Consider the following 16559-nt stretch of genomic DNA (forward strand, 5'->3'; position numbering starts at 1 on the left):
AGGCATCCATTTTGTTAAATATCAGATGTCTATTAGATAACCAATTAAAGATATCAAGTAAACAGTTGGATATGAGAGTGAGTTTGAGAGGTCTAGATTGGAATGGAGGCTGAGAGTTAGTACTTGATTTTTATTTAGAGCTATGGGACTGGATGAAATCACCAAAGGAGTCAGTGTGATAGTGGAAAAGAGTCGAAGGCCTGAGCCCTGGGGCATTCTAACATGAGATCAGGAAGAAGTTGGGGAACCAATGAAGGAGCTGAGAGCCACCACTGAGGTAGGAACAAAAAAAATACAGTGTGTAGTGTTTGGAATCCAAGAGGATTTTTCTATTCTTGGCCCTTTTGTCTTCCATATGCATTACAGAATCATCTTGTCAAGTTCTTTCCAAAGCCCTATTAGAGTTTGAACCAAGTTGCATTAAGTCTATTAATCAATTTGGGGGAATTTTTAAAAATTAATCTTCTAATCCATGAACATGGTATATCTCTATCTATGTCCATATAAATGTTCTCCTAATGTTTTTCGATAAGCTCATTATTTCCCCCACAGAGGGCTTCTATTTCTTTTTTAAAGACCTAATTCTTTGTTCTTGATATTTTTATGCTATTGTAAGTGCTACCATTTTGCTAATTTACCATTTTTAAATTTTAGAATAGTTTATAAAAATGTTCAGTGTACAGTTGTACATTGCACATCCATATAGCCTTTATTCAGATTCACCAATTTTTAACATGTTGCCATGTTTGCTTTATCTCCCTCTGTTGCTAAACACATGTATGTCTGTATACACATTATGTAGGTAGACACACACAAAAACGTTTTGCTGAGCCCTTTGAAAGTAAGTTTCAGATATCATGACACTTCACAACAGAATACTTCAGCATACCTGTTGCATGAATCAGGGTAATTATTTCCCAACCTACCTTCCAGTTAACCAATTCTCTCTTCAGCTATGTCTAATCTGTTGTTAAATCTTCCCATTGGGTTTTTAATTGAGTTGTTCTATTTTTCATTTCTAGAATTCTACTTGGTTCTTTTAAAATCTGCTTTATGACTTTTCATAGGTCTATGTTTCTTGCAGATATTTTCAAGCATATCTTTGTTACTAGGAATGGCATGCAAACTAGAATTCTTCCTAGTAAGAATAGTAAGTAAACTAGAAAGTATTCTTGATAGGAACTATTAAGAATAGCTTAATACATGCATTTAAGGCTATAAATTTTCCTTTACACAGCTGCAATCCACAATTTTAAAAAATTGAGATATAATTCACATACCATAAAATTTACCCCTTTAAAGTGTACAATTTAATGGTTTTAGTTTATTCACAAGGTTCCATTATCCTATTCTAGAACATTTTTATTACCACAAAAAAGACATCCATACCTGTTAGTAACCACTCCTCATTTCCCCCTCCTCCAAGCCCCTGGCAACTACTAATCTACTTTTGTCTCTATGAATTTGCCTATTCTGAATATCCCATATAAATGGAATCATATAATACTTGGCTTTTTGTGTCTGGCTTCTTTCATTTAGCATAATGTTTTTTAGGTTCATCCATGTTGTAACATATATCAGTACTTCATTCCTTTTTATGGCTGAATACTGCTTTATATGGATATATACCACATTTTTTTTATCCATTCATCATGGACATTTGGGTTGTTTGCACTTTTTGTCTGTTATGAATTTGTGTGAACATGTGTTTTCATTTCTCTTGGTCATATACCTAGGAGTTGAATTGTTGGGTCATATAGTAATTCTTATGTTTAACTTTTTGAGGAATTGACAGACTATTTTCTGAAGTGGCTTCAGCATTGAACCACAAGTTTTGGTAGGTATTGATAATATTTTCATTGTCTTTTGGCTCAAAATATATTCTAATTCCTATCATGAAGAAATGTAGAAGTGTATTTCTTAATTTCCCAGCATATTGTACTCTCTGGTAATTCTAGCACCTAAGGTTTTTGCAGGTCTGTTTTTATTATCTATTGCCCTGCTGAGTTGTGCTCATGATGTTATGTTTCTCGTGTACCTGATTTTTTAAAAAAATAAATTTATTTATTTATTTATTTTTGGTGGCGTTGGGTCTTCGTTGCCACACACAGGCTTTCTCTAGTTGCAGAGAGAGGGGGCTACTCTTCACTGTGGTGTGCAGGCTTCTCATTGTGGTGGCTTCTCCTGTTGTGGAGCGCGGACTCTAGGCACGCAGGCTCAGTAGTTGCGGTTCGTGGGCTCTAGAGCGCATGCTCGGTAGTTGTGGCGCAAGGGCTTAGTTGCTCCGCGGCATGTGGGATCTTCCCAGACCAGGGCTCGAACCCATGTCCCCTGCATTGGCAGGTGGATTCTTAACCACTGTGCCACCAGGGAAGTCCCAACGTACCTGATTATTTTTGACTATGTGCTGGTCATGACACTTGAAAATTTATTTGTACAATTAACACAAGAATTTGTTTTTTGCTTCTGCCAAGTGCCAGGTGCTATTGCACCGCCATACTGGTTAGGTAAATCAAGGTCATGGCTTGAAGTTTTCTAGAATACCCAGGTTAATCTCAGACTTAAATTCCTCATAAGAGATGATTCATTTCTAATTCATTCTCAATGCATAGCCATTGGGTTCCACTTCGCTGTAAGGAGTATCTCTTGTTAGATACCCCACCTTGTGTGCAGTAATTTCTGTTCCTATCACCTTTCAAGGCCATCAAAATGAAAGTTGGCATTTGTTGAACTCAACAAGTGCTCTTAGGGAAAAGTGGCTTATGTGCTCATTTGCCTGTTAGGTCTCTGTCTTTTTCAGTGCCTATTATTTATAAGACTCTGTACCAGGCCCTGGGGATACAGTGCTGAGCAAAATCAGATATAGTTCCTGTCCTCACACAGCTTGAGTTCTAGAATTCTGGAGAAATTTGATAGATTAATCAAATTGTTTTTTAAAATGTGAGAGGCTAACAGTTCTGGGAATTTAGGATTTGACCTGGTGAAAGAATTCTTTAAGGAAATAACTTTTGAGCTGAAATATGAATTCCAGTGTTATTGAAATAAATGCCACTAATGACATGTTGGGCAAATAAACTTCTTTATGAAATAAAGCAGAGCATAAAGTAAGTATGAAATCTTAAGACATCTTCTCTTGGCTTTCTTCATGCATCTGGGAAATCCACCAATGGATTCTTAAGGGGTAGTAGGATACAATACCTCTTTTTTGTAGTGGCTATAGAATTTCTTAGTTGTACATTGCCAACAGTTGAGAAGAAGAAGTTTCCAGAGATAAAGCATTCTTCACTTCCCACCCCCATCACCAAAAAGTACTACGTCAGACATCTTGAAATTTACTCGTTTAGAGACCCCGCGAATAATTGAGGCAACAAAAACTATCCCTTTGAGAAACTACTTTACTTACTATGTGCTTGTTGCATGCACATAGTAACTTCAGAATTTTTTTTTTTTTTTCGTGGTACGCAGGCCTCTCACCGCTGTGCCCTCTCCCGCTGCGGAGCACAGGCTCCGGACGCGCAGGCTCAGCAGCCATGGCTCACGGGCCCAGCCGCTCCGTGGCATGTGGGATCCTCCCGGACCGGGGCATGAACCCGCATCCCCTGCATCGGCAGGCGGACTCTCAACCACGGCGCCACCAGGGAAGCCCGTAACTTCAGATTTTAACTAGGTTTTACATAGCTCATATATTTTAATTCAACCATTTGTTAATCAGCATAATTAACAAGCACTTATCTGAGTTTCTATTTAGCCAACTCCATTAAACGAATAGAACAAACTTGGCTTAAATTAGCAGTGGGTATATTCTGATTGACTTTGTAATTATCTCAGATTAAAAATACTTCATTAGATGTTATTCTCTTAAGCATTTTACTTGGAACTTGAGGATCTTATTATAAGGCAGTTATAAAAATATTTTACAGTTTACTTGCTGTCAAATTACTCATGTGTTCATTGTTTAAACATTTATTAATCACCCTTTATGAGTAGGCAGTTTGCTAGACATTGGGGATACAATGGTGAACAAGATGGATGCAGTCCTGTCTTCAGAGGCACGGTTTAATGGAGACAGACAGATAAGTGGGCAATTAAAGTGTAATGTGTAAGTCCTGTGAATTTGGGAAGCACAGGATGGTGTGGAAGAGCCTGGTAGAAAGCCACAACCAGCTCTGATCTGGGGGTCAGGGACTGCCTCCCGGGGGAAATGAAGTCCAAACTGAATTCTGAAGGATAAGAAGGATTTAGTAAAGCAAAGAGGGTTAGGGTAGAGAGGGAATTTTCTAGGCAGAGAGAACAGCATGTACAAAAGCTGGGAGCCAGAACTAGGAGAATTTGAGGATAGGACTGTGAACTGGTGGGTCAGAAATGTGAGCACTTTAGTTTCCCTTTAAGCGTCGACACAGTAGGTGATGGGTAGGTAGCACTTATAGACTAAATAACAGAAAAGGACCAAGTGACAAGGAAATGGATCGTATTGAAAATATAGTGTCATAGAAATGTGGGGGTCGAAGGGTTTCCAAAATCCATTCACAAACGGGTAAAAATAGCCTTTAAAAGGGGGTTTGGGAGACCTTGGTGACTCATCTCCTCACCAAATGAGTTTGTGGTGACAGTGGTTTGCTCCTGGCTGCCCAAGGAGCCCCTTCTTTCGTGTGCCTTCATTTCACAGAGAAAGGGAGCAGAAGACAACTTGGCACATCAGTTACGCACTCAGTATCCTGGGGACTGTTGTTCTAGGTTTCACTGTAATAGAGTGGATTCTGAGATGTGATAAAAAAGGGTTGAGGCATGTGGAACTGAGGTATTTTAATTTCTTGCAGAACACCAAGTAATTTGGGGAGGCCAGCCATATTATCGTTATGCCAGAATACATGTGCCACCTTTTATCAGCAGGCAGGCTTAGAAAAGAGTCAATTGGCTCAGAAGAAACTAGGTGTTTGGTAATTTCAAGTTGTCTTCTCACTGATGGTACAGAAAGTTCTCAAAGATATGGTAATTATTGCAGAATTACGGCTTCGGCCATTTATAGCTATTCAAACAGTAAAATTCCATTATAAAAGATGGCAGTCTGTGTGTTCAGTTGTGCTGCAGTTGAGAACTTGTCCCCTATAGTGTTACTGCATCGTTCTTACGCCATAGAACAACGAAGCAAAATGCAAAAAGCAGTAGTTCTAGGACTTGGAGATTGATTAAAACTGGAGGATGTGAAATAGGAATGAATCAAGGATGAGCTCCAGAATTGTGTGTGTGTGTGTGTGTGTGTGCTTCAACAACAAGAATGGTTGACATTCATTGACTGCTAACAATGTTCTAAGCACTTTTTCTTTTTCTTTTTTCGGCGGTATGTGGGCCTCTCACTGTTGTGGCCTCTCCCGTTGCGGAGCACAGGCTCCGGACGCGCAGGCTCAGCGGCCATGGCTCACGGGCCCAGCCACTCCGCGGCATGTGGGATCTTCCCGGACTGGGGAACGAACCCGTGTCCCCTGTATCGGCAGGCGGACTCTCAACCACTGCGCCACCAGGGAAGCCCTGGCCTTGTGCTTCCTAACGTTTGTGGGACACCTTACAGTTGGCAAAGCACTTGAATACATCTCTCTTTAGTCTCATGGCTCTTCGGAGAGCGAGGCAGAAGAGGGATTGGAGCCTCAGAGAGGCTGAGTCAATGGCTCAAGGTCACACAGCTCTGAGCAGTGGGCGGGACACCTCCCCTGGGGTTTCTGATGCAGGAGGCATCCTGTCCTGACACTAGCTGTGCCGCCTCCAGTCCCTCTCCTGGCACAGGGAAGCATCAGCATTCTAATCAGTTGCCAAAAACTCAATATGGAGTCTCTGCCCTTAAAATTGTCTTTTACATTCTTAATCTTGTAGATTAGCTTTGTTTAGCTTTGTTTAAGCCATTAACATATTTCATCATCTCTAATATATGGAAATTAGTATTTTCATGTGGCTCATTAATCTCCGCTCCTTCCCCTAAAAGCCAGAGCTGTTGATAACAATATTACACAAAGACCAGAATACCTCACATTCTTGAGATGAACTGGAAGGGGGCAGTGGTGATTATCCACCCTGAGTCTGCCTCGCCTAGATGACAATCTTTAAAAGGGTGAATTTCAATGACTAATCTGCTGAGGTTTGCAGCCACGCTCTGCTGTTTAACATGAGAAAATAAGCAGTATTCGACAGCTTCTCAGCCCATCACCATCACGGCATGGAAAAATACAGTAAATAGAGATGCTTTATATTCACAATCAATTGATTATTAAAATTCTGAATTTTAAAGAATTTTAAAATAATCTAGGGGGCGGGACAGGGTTGGGAGTGAGCGTGTGCCTTTCTGTGTTTTCTCTCTTCTGTGTCTGCAGCTGGCCCCTGCAGATCCGTCACCCGTCTGACTCCCTAGTCTACATGGGAAACGTGACAGGGTGAGAGCCGAGTCTTCACCGCAGCTCCCTTGGGATGGGGGTGGGAACTTCCAACGGGCATACAGGTGTCACCAGAGCCGTCCAACAGGGGTCGAGCTGGTTTCACTGAGGCAGTGGCCTGTCCAACCTGAGGTCCAGAGCTGAGGGCTCCCACAAGAGAGGGGAAGCTGAGCCACCACCATCATCCCTGTATTAGGGTCCTAGGCCTCCTTGGCCACAAGCTTGGTGGCTTAAAATAGCAGTAATATATCATCTCACCATTCTGGAAGCCAGGAGTCTGAGATAAAGGTGTGATCTGAGGGCAGCGAGGGGAAAATCTGTTCCAGGCCTCCCTCCCTCCCACCTACTGGTGGCGGCTGGCAAGCGTCGTGGTCGTCGAGGTTCCTTCGCTTGGAGACACCTCCCTCCAGCCCCTTTACATGGCGAACTCCCTGTGTCTCTTCACGTGTCTGCCCTGTGCACATGTGTCTGTGTCCAAATTTCCCCTTTTTGTCAGGACACCATCATGTTGGATTAGGGTGCATCCTAATGACCTCATTTCAATCTGATGACCTCTGTAAAAAAAGACATTCTGAGGTACTGGGGGTTAAAACCCCAACATGTAATTTTTTAGGGGACACAATTCAGCCCGTCACAGTCCCCCTTTCCCACACACAGCCTCTCCTCTACTCACATGTGAACAAACATTTCAATAAAAGCAACCCCTTCCCCAGGCTCCCACCTAGCTCAATCCAGCCTCGCTCCCAAGAGAGTGCAGTGTGGCCGAGGCCAGCCCTCCTCAGGTTTCCTTTCAACCATTCGGAGGCTGTGCAGGCTCACAGGAGGCGGCAGGGTGAGAATCGCACTCGGGGATCGGACGGTGGGGATCTGAGTCCAGGGTCTGCCGTTCTGGTCTCTGTAGCCCTGGGCCTACTACTCAGCCTTCCCAAGCCTCTGTTCCTTCACCTGCATCGTGAGTTAATAGCACCCACCTTGCCTGGTTATTGTGAGAATTACGCAAAAACATGTCTACAAGGTGCCTTGCACGTAGGAGATGCTCAGTAAATGTTAGCTCTCTCTTCCCATCTCCATGTTTCCCACACACCTCACACAGTCCTGGGATTTGGGGCTGACCTGACATTATTGTATAGTCAGTTCTGCAACAAATATGTGCTTTTCGAGCTGCATTTGTGGCTCAATTAGTTGGCAAGGAGAAGCATTTTTCAGTGCCTGGGTTTTCAGAATCCACCAAGGGGTACCAAGCCAACTGGTAGGCTGCCTTCTTTGAAAAAGACACAGGGCCAACGCCGTGCCTGGCAAAGATTGACTGTCGCAGTGTCTCTCCAAGTCCCATGTTGCGTGGGCCTTTGTGTCTGCCGTACATAAATCAATTGCCCTGTTACTGGGAGCCTGCATCCTGAGGAGGAGTATTCAGAAGAGAGCAGCTGCCCCGGAGCACGCGTCTCTCTGCTCAGGGGCCCCGGCTGACACTGGCTCCTCCGTCCTTGCCTCAGGCAGGTGAGGCTGTAACTGCTGCAAAATGACACTCATGGGAGTGCTGCCCCTTGCCGAGGTCACTGCCGTCTCGATTTTGCAGGTTCAGAAATGCTTGCTTTATTAGCTTTTCCAGAAGTGCTCAAGCCAGAGGAGACTGATTTGTAATAACCCAAATCAAAAGAGACTCTTTTATAAGCTGGATCATTCTTTGGTACCAGACTTCAAGTGTTTATTCATTCATTTGTTTACTCATTCACTCATTCAACAAACACCGAAGGAAGGGTAGGCACTTTCCCATGTTGACTCATTTAATTCTTAAAATAATCCCAAGAGGTCTCATTATCCTTCCCTTTACAGACGGGGAAACTGAGGTTTGGAAAGATGAAGTCATTTCCCCAGATGCCTGCTCTTGTGGTGAACTCAGGATAGAGACAGGAAAGAATATGGGGGGACCAAAGAGAAAAGCAGTGAGGAGACGAGGCTGGAGAGGCAGGTTGGGGCCTGATTATAAACCTGGGGGAGGGGGTGTCCATTGAAGAAACAATACACCAGCATCCTGGTGACCGTCAACCCAGAGAGGAGAAATCGTGTGTGGCCAGAATGCTTGCATGGATGCATGTGGGTTGCCCAGCATCCTCCCATCTCTTCATTAGGGTGTCTCCAGCTAACCACAGCTGTGCCCTCCCGCAGAAAGCGTTCCCTGATCAACATTCTTATAGCCAGTGTACTAATCAGGTCTCTAAGTTATGCTGTGGTCACAAACACCCCAGATTCTCGGTGGCTTATGACCACCACAGCTTATTTCTCTCTCAGGTTAAACCTCAGCTGCTGGTCAGCCGAGGCTCTGATCCACAGCATCTTCTTTTTGAGATCCAGGCTGAAGGAGCAGCTCCTCCCTGGGATGTGCTCTCACGGCAGAAGGGAAAGAATAATGGTGAAACCACACGATGATTTTAAAACTTCTGGCAAAAGTTACTAAGTAAGCCGCCTGGCCAAGCCTGCTGTCCCTGGCAGGGGAGTAGGAACGCTTTCAAGTTAAGGCAGCAAATAATTGGCAACAGTAATATAATCTACTCGAACAGTTTATTTACATTTATGGTCTATTTTACAATATGGAAATCATAGCAGTTCCCTCTTAACAAGGCACTTACATAGATTAAATGAAATGCAATGTGTCTGGCAGCACAGTAAATTGTCAATTTACTTATAACTTTTTAGTGCCCAGCACAGTGCCTGGCACACAGTGGGTGCTCGAGAGTTACTTGTGGAACGTTATTCATCAATGAATAGTTACCAAGCACCTACTCTGTGCCAGGCACTATTGTAGGAAAGTTCTTGGGATCTAGTGGAGAACGAGACAGGCAAGGTTCCTGTTGTCATGGACCTTACAGCCCAGTTAGTGGGCACAGGCAATAAACAACTAAATCAGAATTCCAGAGAGTGGTAAGAGCTGTAAAGAAAATAAAACAGATTGACTGAAAACAGGCCAGAGAGTGAATGGCACTAATTAACACAGACCCCACCAAAGAGGTAACTTTGAGCTGAGACCTATATGATGAGAAGGAGCCAGTCATGAAAAGATACAAGGAACCAGCATCCTGAGCGGACGGAGGATAGCACAGACAAAGGCCCTGAGGCAGAGAGGAGCTTGACTGTTTAAGGAACAAGTAGAAGGTCAATCAGGCCAGGGTGTCCTGAGCCCAGGGGGCACCCACACAGAAGGCAGCTGGGGAAGAGGCAGGGGCCTCTGCCCCTTTCCTAGTGTCTTGCTTCCAGGATGGCCACAACCTAGCACGGTGCCTGGAGCACAGCCAGAGTCTCGGAAGGATCTATTTGAGAAAGAGAAACCATCAAGATGGGACAACAGCCACACTAGAGGCAGAACTCCTCCCCTGGAGGGGCTGTGGATGCTCTGCCTGTTCTTTCTTTCTGATTCTCCTTCTTGGTTCCTCATTGGACCCTAGAAACTTCTCTCAGAGCAGCATCACCCCATGACACGTTACAATATCCAAAATTACAGCTTTCTGACGATGTAGAGATGGACTTCATTCTTATAAAAAACTCTCCCCAAATCACCGTGTGGGATGGGCCAAAGCGAATCCCATCCACTGCGATTGCTGCTGGCTCTGCCTCCAAACCGAGGCAGCCACTGACCTTGGCCTGGACTTCAGGGTGACTTTCATTTTGGGGGCCTGGGTCTCGCTACCCACAAACAGTGGAGTCACATAGTGTGCACGTCTAACTCCACCTCCATGCTTCATACTACGCCGGCTTGCAGAAGAGAAGGAGCCAGTAATTTAGGTTAACGCAGTGGACCCAGACCTCAGAATGAGCCGAAATAGGACACGAGGCTCAACGGTTCCCTTGGTGCCCTGGTGCCTCTCGCTGTGAGAACATCTTTCCTTCCGTGGTCCACAAGGTCCTAGTGTTTAAAGATCTGGGAGGTCTGAAGACACCTGACTCCTGTAAAGTGATGGTGTTTAGTGCCAGCATGGAGGATGCCTGGGCCAGGCCGGCCAGGTGCAAGCCAGGACGTCAGTCTCACAGGGAGGCCTTACCAGGGGTTCCAGTTGGGAGCGGGGTAAGGAACCACCACATGGGCAATCCCACTGTCTGGGCTCATTTTAGAGCAAAGTCCTGAGCTGCTTGTGCAGGGATGGCACTGGAGGAGGCCTGTGTGCTTGGCTGGGAGTCAGAGGACCAGATTCTGGTCCTGGCTGGTCTCTGAGTCAGGTGACCTGGGCCCCAGCTCCCCATCTGTAAGATAAGGACCTTGGGGTGGATGGTCTCAGTGCCACCCCCCATCTCTGACATTCTCTGATCTTGCAGGGGGTGCTGCTGTGGGAATATGGAGCATTAAAGTGAATCCTTCTGGGGAGGGATAGTGGGCAGAGGCCACCTCTGGGTCAAAGAAGCCATAGGGACGCCCATTGGACCCTCCCAAGCCAGACTGGAGGATCAGCTCCCACCAGGAAGGAATCGGCCTGTCCAGGAACCCCTTCAAGAGGGGCCATGCCCCTGGAACCAGGCTGATTCGGGCAGTCAGTCGACCTCCTGGTCCAGGGTGGCTCCTTGGCCAGCGGCCTCTTTAACATTGGATGTCCCAGAGACAACAAAGTGATGCCCCGTCAAGGTGAGCCGTCGTGGTGGAGCAGGGCCAGACCCCGGCCCAATTAGAAAGAGTCTCGAATCTCTGGTGGGGCTGTGGCACGGCCCCTCCTGCCAGAGGTCTCAAGGGGAGGTGGGTATTGGAGGCAGATGGGGGTGATGAGGGAGAGGCAGACCCACGAAGGCAGAAACGGCAACCTGAGGAGGCTGCAAGTCAGCTGAAGCACCCCAAGTCCAGGTTACCTAATGATGCAAAGAAGGCTGCAAGGGGGCAGAGCATGACTGAGCAGGCGGCCCAGGAGGGTGAGCCGAGGAAGATGGAAGCCCCAATGGGAAGCTGTGCCCAGGGCACCCCTGAGTGGACGCCATGCGGAGCTGTGACCGAGAACCTGGCAGAAGGGGTCCTGGGGGGGAACCAAGTTTTCCTGAGTGCCTGGCACAGGTGGGGCCGTGGACGAACCCATGCCAGGGACGGAGCTGTGACACGGACTAAATATCAACGTGAAGGTGACTCTTGGAGTCGTGGACCCACGTGGACCAGCCTCTGAATGGAGTCACAGGCCAGAAGCGCAATCCAAAGAGCCAAAAGCAATAATAAGGAATTCCTCTTTTTGCCTTTACATCTCTTAAAGCTGATGCAGCTTGTGTCCTGAGCGGGACGTTTTGGATCCTCTTTTTCCCTCTTACCCCACTCCTCTCCTGGGCTGCTCCTTTGCCACAGCCCCAGCACCCCAACTCTCCAAGCTCTGCCTGACCCACGAGCTCCAGAAGGTGGATAGAGGCCCTCCCAGCACAGGGCGAACCAGGGCCACCCACATGGGACTGGGGGACACACATGGGGGCTGGGAAGCCCAGAGGAGGGCACTGTGGGCCTAGGGCCAGGGCTGTGGTGGGAGAGGGAGATGGAGAGGGAGGAAGGAAAAGAGGAAATTAATCACCGTCACACACCAAGCTCTGCAAACTAGGCGTTGCCTTCCCCTGGCTGTGGTGAGGACATTAGGCTCAGAGAGGTTAAGGAACTGCCCAAGAGCACACAGCCAGTACAAGTCGAAGGCTGGATTTGAACATGGATCTGCTTGAGACCAAAGAAGTATTCTTGCAAATACATGACACTACACTTCCTATCAGAGAAGTGCAAAGAGAAAGTACTCAGAGCTAACTCTGTGTGTGTGTGTGTGTGTGTGTGCGCGCACACGCGCGCGCACGTCCAGGTTGGGTGAGGGGTGGGCGATGAGGGAGAACAGTGATAAGAAGATACCATTAGCTAGAAAAGAGAAGCGAAAAGAAAGAGCTGCAGAGGGAGAGAATAAAGAAGTACAGTTGCAGGCATGAACCTCAAGGACAGACATCTGGGAAATTTTAGAGGTTGTCAAAGCTTTCTTTTTTTCTTTTTTTTTTTTTTTGCGGTATGTGGCCCTCTCACTGTTGTGGCCTCTCCCGTCGCGGAGCACAGGCTCCGGACGCGCAGGCTCAGCGGCCATGGCTCACGGGCCCAGCCACTCCGCGGCATGTGGGCTCCTCCCGGACCAGGGCACGAACCCGTGTCCCCTGCATCGGCAGGCGGACTCTCAACAACTGCGCCACCAGGGAAGCCCTGTCAAATCTTTCTTGATGTGTTTTTTCTAAAGCCCTGGTATCCAACTGATGGCATAACTTTGGGACGGAAAAACGGAGCCAATTAAATGACACTCCATCATGAAATGTTTTCCCAGAAACCTCTCCATTGCCCTTGCAGGGCCCCGGGGCCCCACTGAATGGTTTAAAAGGCACAGTGTTCAGTCACAATGTAAAGACCCAGCACTTTGCATCCGTAGCTGTGCATCATAATGTTTTGCTCTCAGGCTCTGGGGCCCAAGTCTATTAAAATTCTGATGCTTCTGTGGCTTTGGGATTGGATAATGATAGAAACTTCAGCAGGGGAAGAAAAAGCTCTAATGGCAGTTAGTACAGCAGAAGTCAAATGCAGAGAGGACAGTCACAGTGCCAGGGTCGGCACTTCCTGACAGGAAGAGAACACCCACAACAACTTTGGGTTCATGGTCACAGCTGATTCTTGGATGTTGTGAAAGACAGGAAGGCATATTAATAACAGTAATAACAACAATGATAATACATTAGTAGCTTACATTTATATTTCACATGTGGAATTTACACCTGCAGAGGACTTGATGTTTAACAAAGTGCATGTCATACAATTCCCTCTCTCCATCCTGACAACAACCTAGCGAAGCAAGCAGGAAAAACACTGTGGAACCAAATATACCTGGTCCCCCCCACACCCCACGCAGAGCAAAACTGCACGACCACTCACTGGGAGGTTATGTGTGGCCATGTCACTTAAAACCTCGCTGAAGCCTTTACGTTAAAAGTCATGTGTTCCCTGCCATGGAACAGCCTGGGTCCCAGAGTAGGGAGACACCAGCAGGGTCCCCAAGCAGCATGCGTGTGTGTCGGTTGGTACACAAAGACATCACCACAGCAGCACCTCACCATACTGATGCCGAAAACTCGGCCTCTGTGCACCATCGAATCGAATCTCGAGGACAGAGTTTTGGGTGAAGTAGAAAAGAATAGCTTTATTGCTTTGCGAGGCAAAGGGGTGCACACAGCGGGCTAATGCCCTCAAAACTGTGTGTCCCAACCTGGGATGAATTGATGAGGAGTTTTATAACAATGATTCAAGGGCAGGGTTGCTGATAAGGATTAGGGTGTGTGCAGGGACTGCACTCCTTTAATCTGGCCTCAGGTGATCTGATAAGCTTTTCTGGTTCCTTTAATCTGGCCTCAGGTGGTCTTCTCTGGAAGGAAGAATGCTAACATCTTCCATTTGTTGAGGGTTTTAGTTCTGTAAAGACCTCAAAGATACTGTTATCCCTTGAGGAACCAGGACCCTGCCCCAAGGCTGCACTATTGTTTCTTGACTGTTCCTCCCTTGTCTCTGCATCCCCCCACCCCCCTGCCCTTCCCTGATTAGCAATTGTTCTAATCTGCCCTTTGGGACTCAGGGAAGATCATGGAGGCTGGAGTCTATTCCCTGCAAACAATAAACCGTGGGACAGAAAGGCTTCGTACCCAGGAGGCCCACAGGGTCCCACTTGGTTTCAATACTGACTGGTGCAGAAATTAACCCCATTTCCAAAATGAGCAAATGAAGACACACTTCCCTAAGGCCTCCTGGATATCAGTTTGCAATGGATCCTCCGTCTTCTGCTCCTTCCTTGCCATCAGGGAGAGCAAGGATTGAATCCAGCTCAGCTTGAGTGTTAGAACGGGTGACCCTGGGCAAGCTTAGCCTCTGTGAGTGCTGCATTGCTCATCTGGGAAACAAGATGAACACAGGGTGGTTGGGAGAGCTTAATCGGATGCTGTATGGAGAGCGCTTGGCTGTAACGGGCGCTTGGCAGCCCTGCGACCCCGGCCCTGCGCCCTCCCCACTCCACCGGCGCCATATCTCACAGGTGCTCCTGCAACTCAGGGAGCTTGAAGATGACTCAGGGCTCCCCAGACACAGTCCTAGAATTGCTCTTCCTCTTGCCCTCAGCTGAGTAGAATTTATTCCTGTCTGGGCTCAGAATCCGGAAGGTATCTCCTCTGTGTCCAATTAGAATAGTTTTCATTTCAAAATGTCCTGTTGTCTGGGAACAATGGCGCGAGGCAGAGCTGAGCTGCTCCTGAGAACAGAAGCAGTGGAAGGCGTCTGAGAACAGTGGCTCCTCTGTGCGGCACCAGGTGTCAGCAGGAAGGTCTCTGTAATTAATTTTTAAATTTGCTATTATCATGCATTTAGGCAGTAGGCTGACGTTTCGCTTGGTTTTGACCTTTAAAAATGTTACAAGCAATATCAGCTTTTCTCCGATGTGAAGGACACTGACCCAGAGGCTATAAAAACCACAGCCTCGTGGACTGGCATCCTTCCTTTTAAAGTTTTCTCTCTTTTCCCTTGATTTTACTTGTCATCTATATAAAGCAAACCCCCACACACAACCTTTGTTTTCTGGAAATGAGGTGTATGTTCCCATCCCTTCATTTTCCATTCCCAAAGTGTCTGTCACACCTTTTTTTGGGTGGTAAAATATACGTAACATAAAGTTTCCCATGTTAGCCATTTTGAAGGGTTCCGTTCAGTGGCATTAAGAATATTCATGTGGTTGTGCAGCCATCACCACCATCCATCCCCTGAGCTTTTTCATCTTCCCAAACTGAAACTCTGTGCCCATCAAACACTAAGTCCCATCCCTCCTCCCCCAGCCCCTGACACCCACCCTTCTACTTTCTGTCTCTATGAACTTAACTATTTCACTTAGCAGAATGTCTTCAGGGTTCATCCATGTTGTAACATGTGTCCGAATTTCCTCCCTTTTATACATTTATTTATTTATTTATTTTTGACTGCGTTTGGTCTTCATTGCTACACGCGGGCTTTCTCTAGTAGTGGAGAGCGGTGGCTTCTCTTGTTGCAGAGCACGGGCTCTAGGAGCGCAGGCTTCAGTAGTTGTGGCTCGCAGGCTTAGTTGCCCCGCGGCACGTGGGATCTTAATTCTCCAATCAGTGTTTGAACCCATGTCCCCTGCATTGGCAGGCGGATTCTTAACCACTGTACCACCAGGGAAGCCCCAGAATCTCCTCCTTTTTCAAGGCTGAATAATATTCCATGGGCTGGATAGACCACACGTTTCTTAAATGGTAAAAGATCCTTAATGGTCAGTGGTTATGCCCTGTTTCTCAGTGTAGAAAGTGTTGTCTCTGCACCGGATTTCATTTGATCCCCAGCAGCGTTTGGAGATGGACATGATTAGTCTGTCTCAGATGTGAGGAGCGAAGTCTCAGAGATGCTCAGGCCTCGGACCCAGGCCACCCTGATCTCAGATGTGAAAAGCAGAACCTATGCTTTGTTCAGGCTGATGTTCACTTTCCCATTTTATTTCTTTCCTCACATATATTCATTCATCAGAGTTTCCAGCAGGGGCTCAGAAAAGGTCAGGGTGTTAATAGACTCTCATCTCAAAAGCCTTTCGAGAAAGAAGGAAAAAAACCCACCCCAATCCCAGTGCCTCCGCTGTGATCTGCCAAGTCTAACTCCCAGTCTTCTTTTTTGTTTGTTTGTTTAACATCTTTATTGGAGTATAATTGCTTTACAATGGTGTGTTAGTTTCTGCTTTAGAACAAAGTGAATCAGCTGTATGTATACATATATCCCCATATCTCCTCCCTCTTGCGTCTCCGTCCCACCCTCCCTATCCGACCCCTCTAGGTGGTCACAGAGCACCGAGCTGATCTCCCTGTGCTATGCGGCTGCTTCCCACTAGCTATCTATAGTCTTTTTATAGGAGAAGATCACGATGATCGTGGGGGAAACACAGCAGAAGGAAATCTCTTATTTGCATTTAAAACCACGCAGGTGAGGCGGGGTCAAGGCTGGGGCAGAACCACACCAGGCCGGGCCGGGCCGGGGAAGCCGGGGAGGTGGCAGTAGCTGCTGTTGGCCGAGCACCCGGGGCAGCAGGTCCTCTGCTGGGGCCTTTCGTCCCGTGTCTGACAACAACCCCACAGCCGGGA

Source organism: Mesoplodon bidens, assembly GCF_964165515.1.
Source record: "Mesoplodon bidens genome assembly, chromosome: 11".
Classification (NCBI taxonomy): Eukaryota; Metazoa; Chordata; class Mammalia; order Artiodactyla; family Ziphiidae; genus Mesoplodon; species Mesoplodon bidens.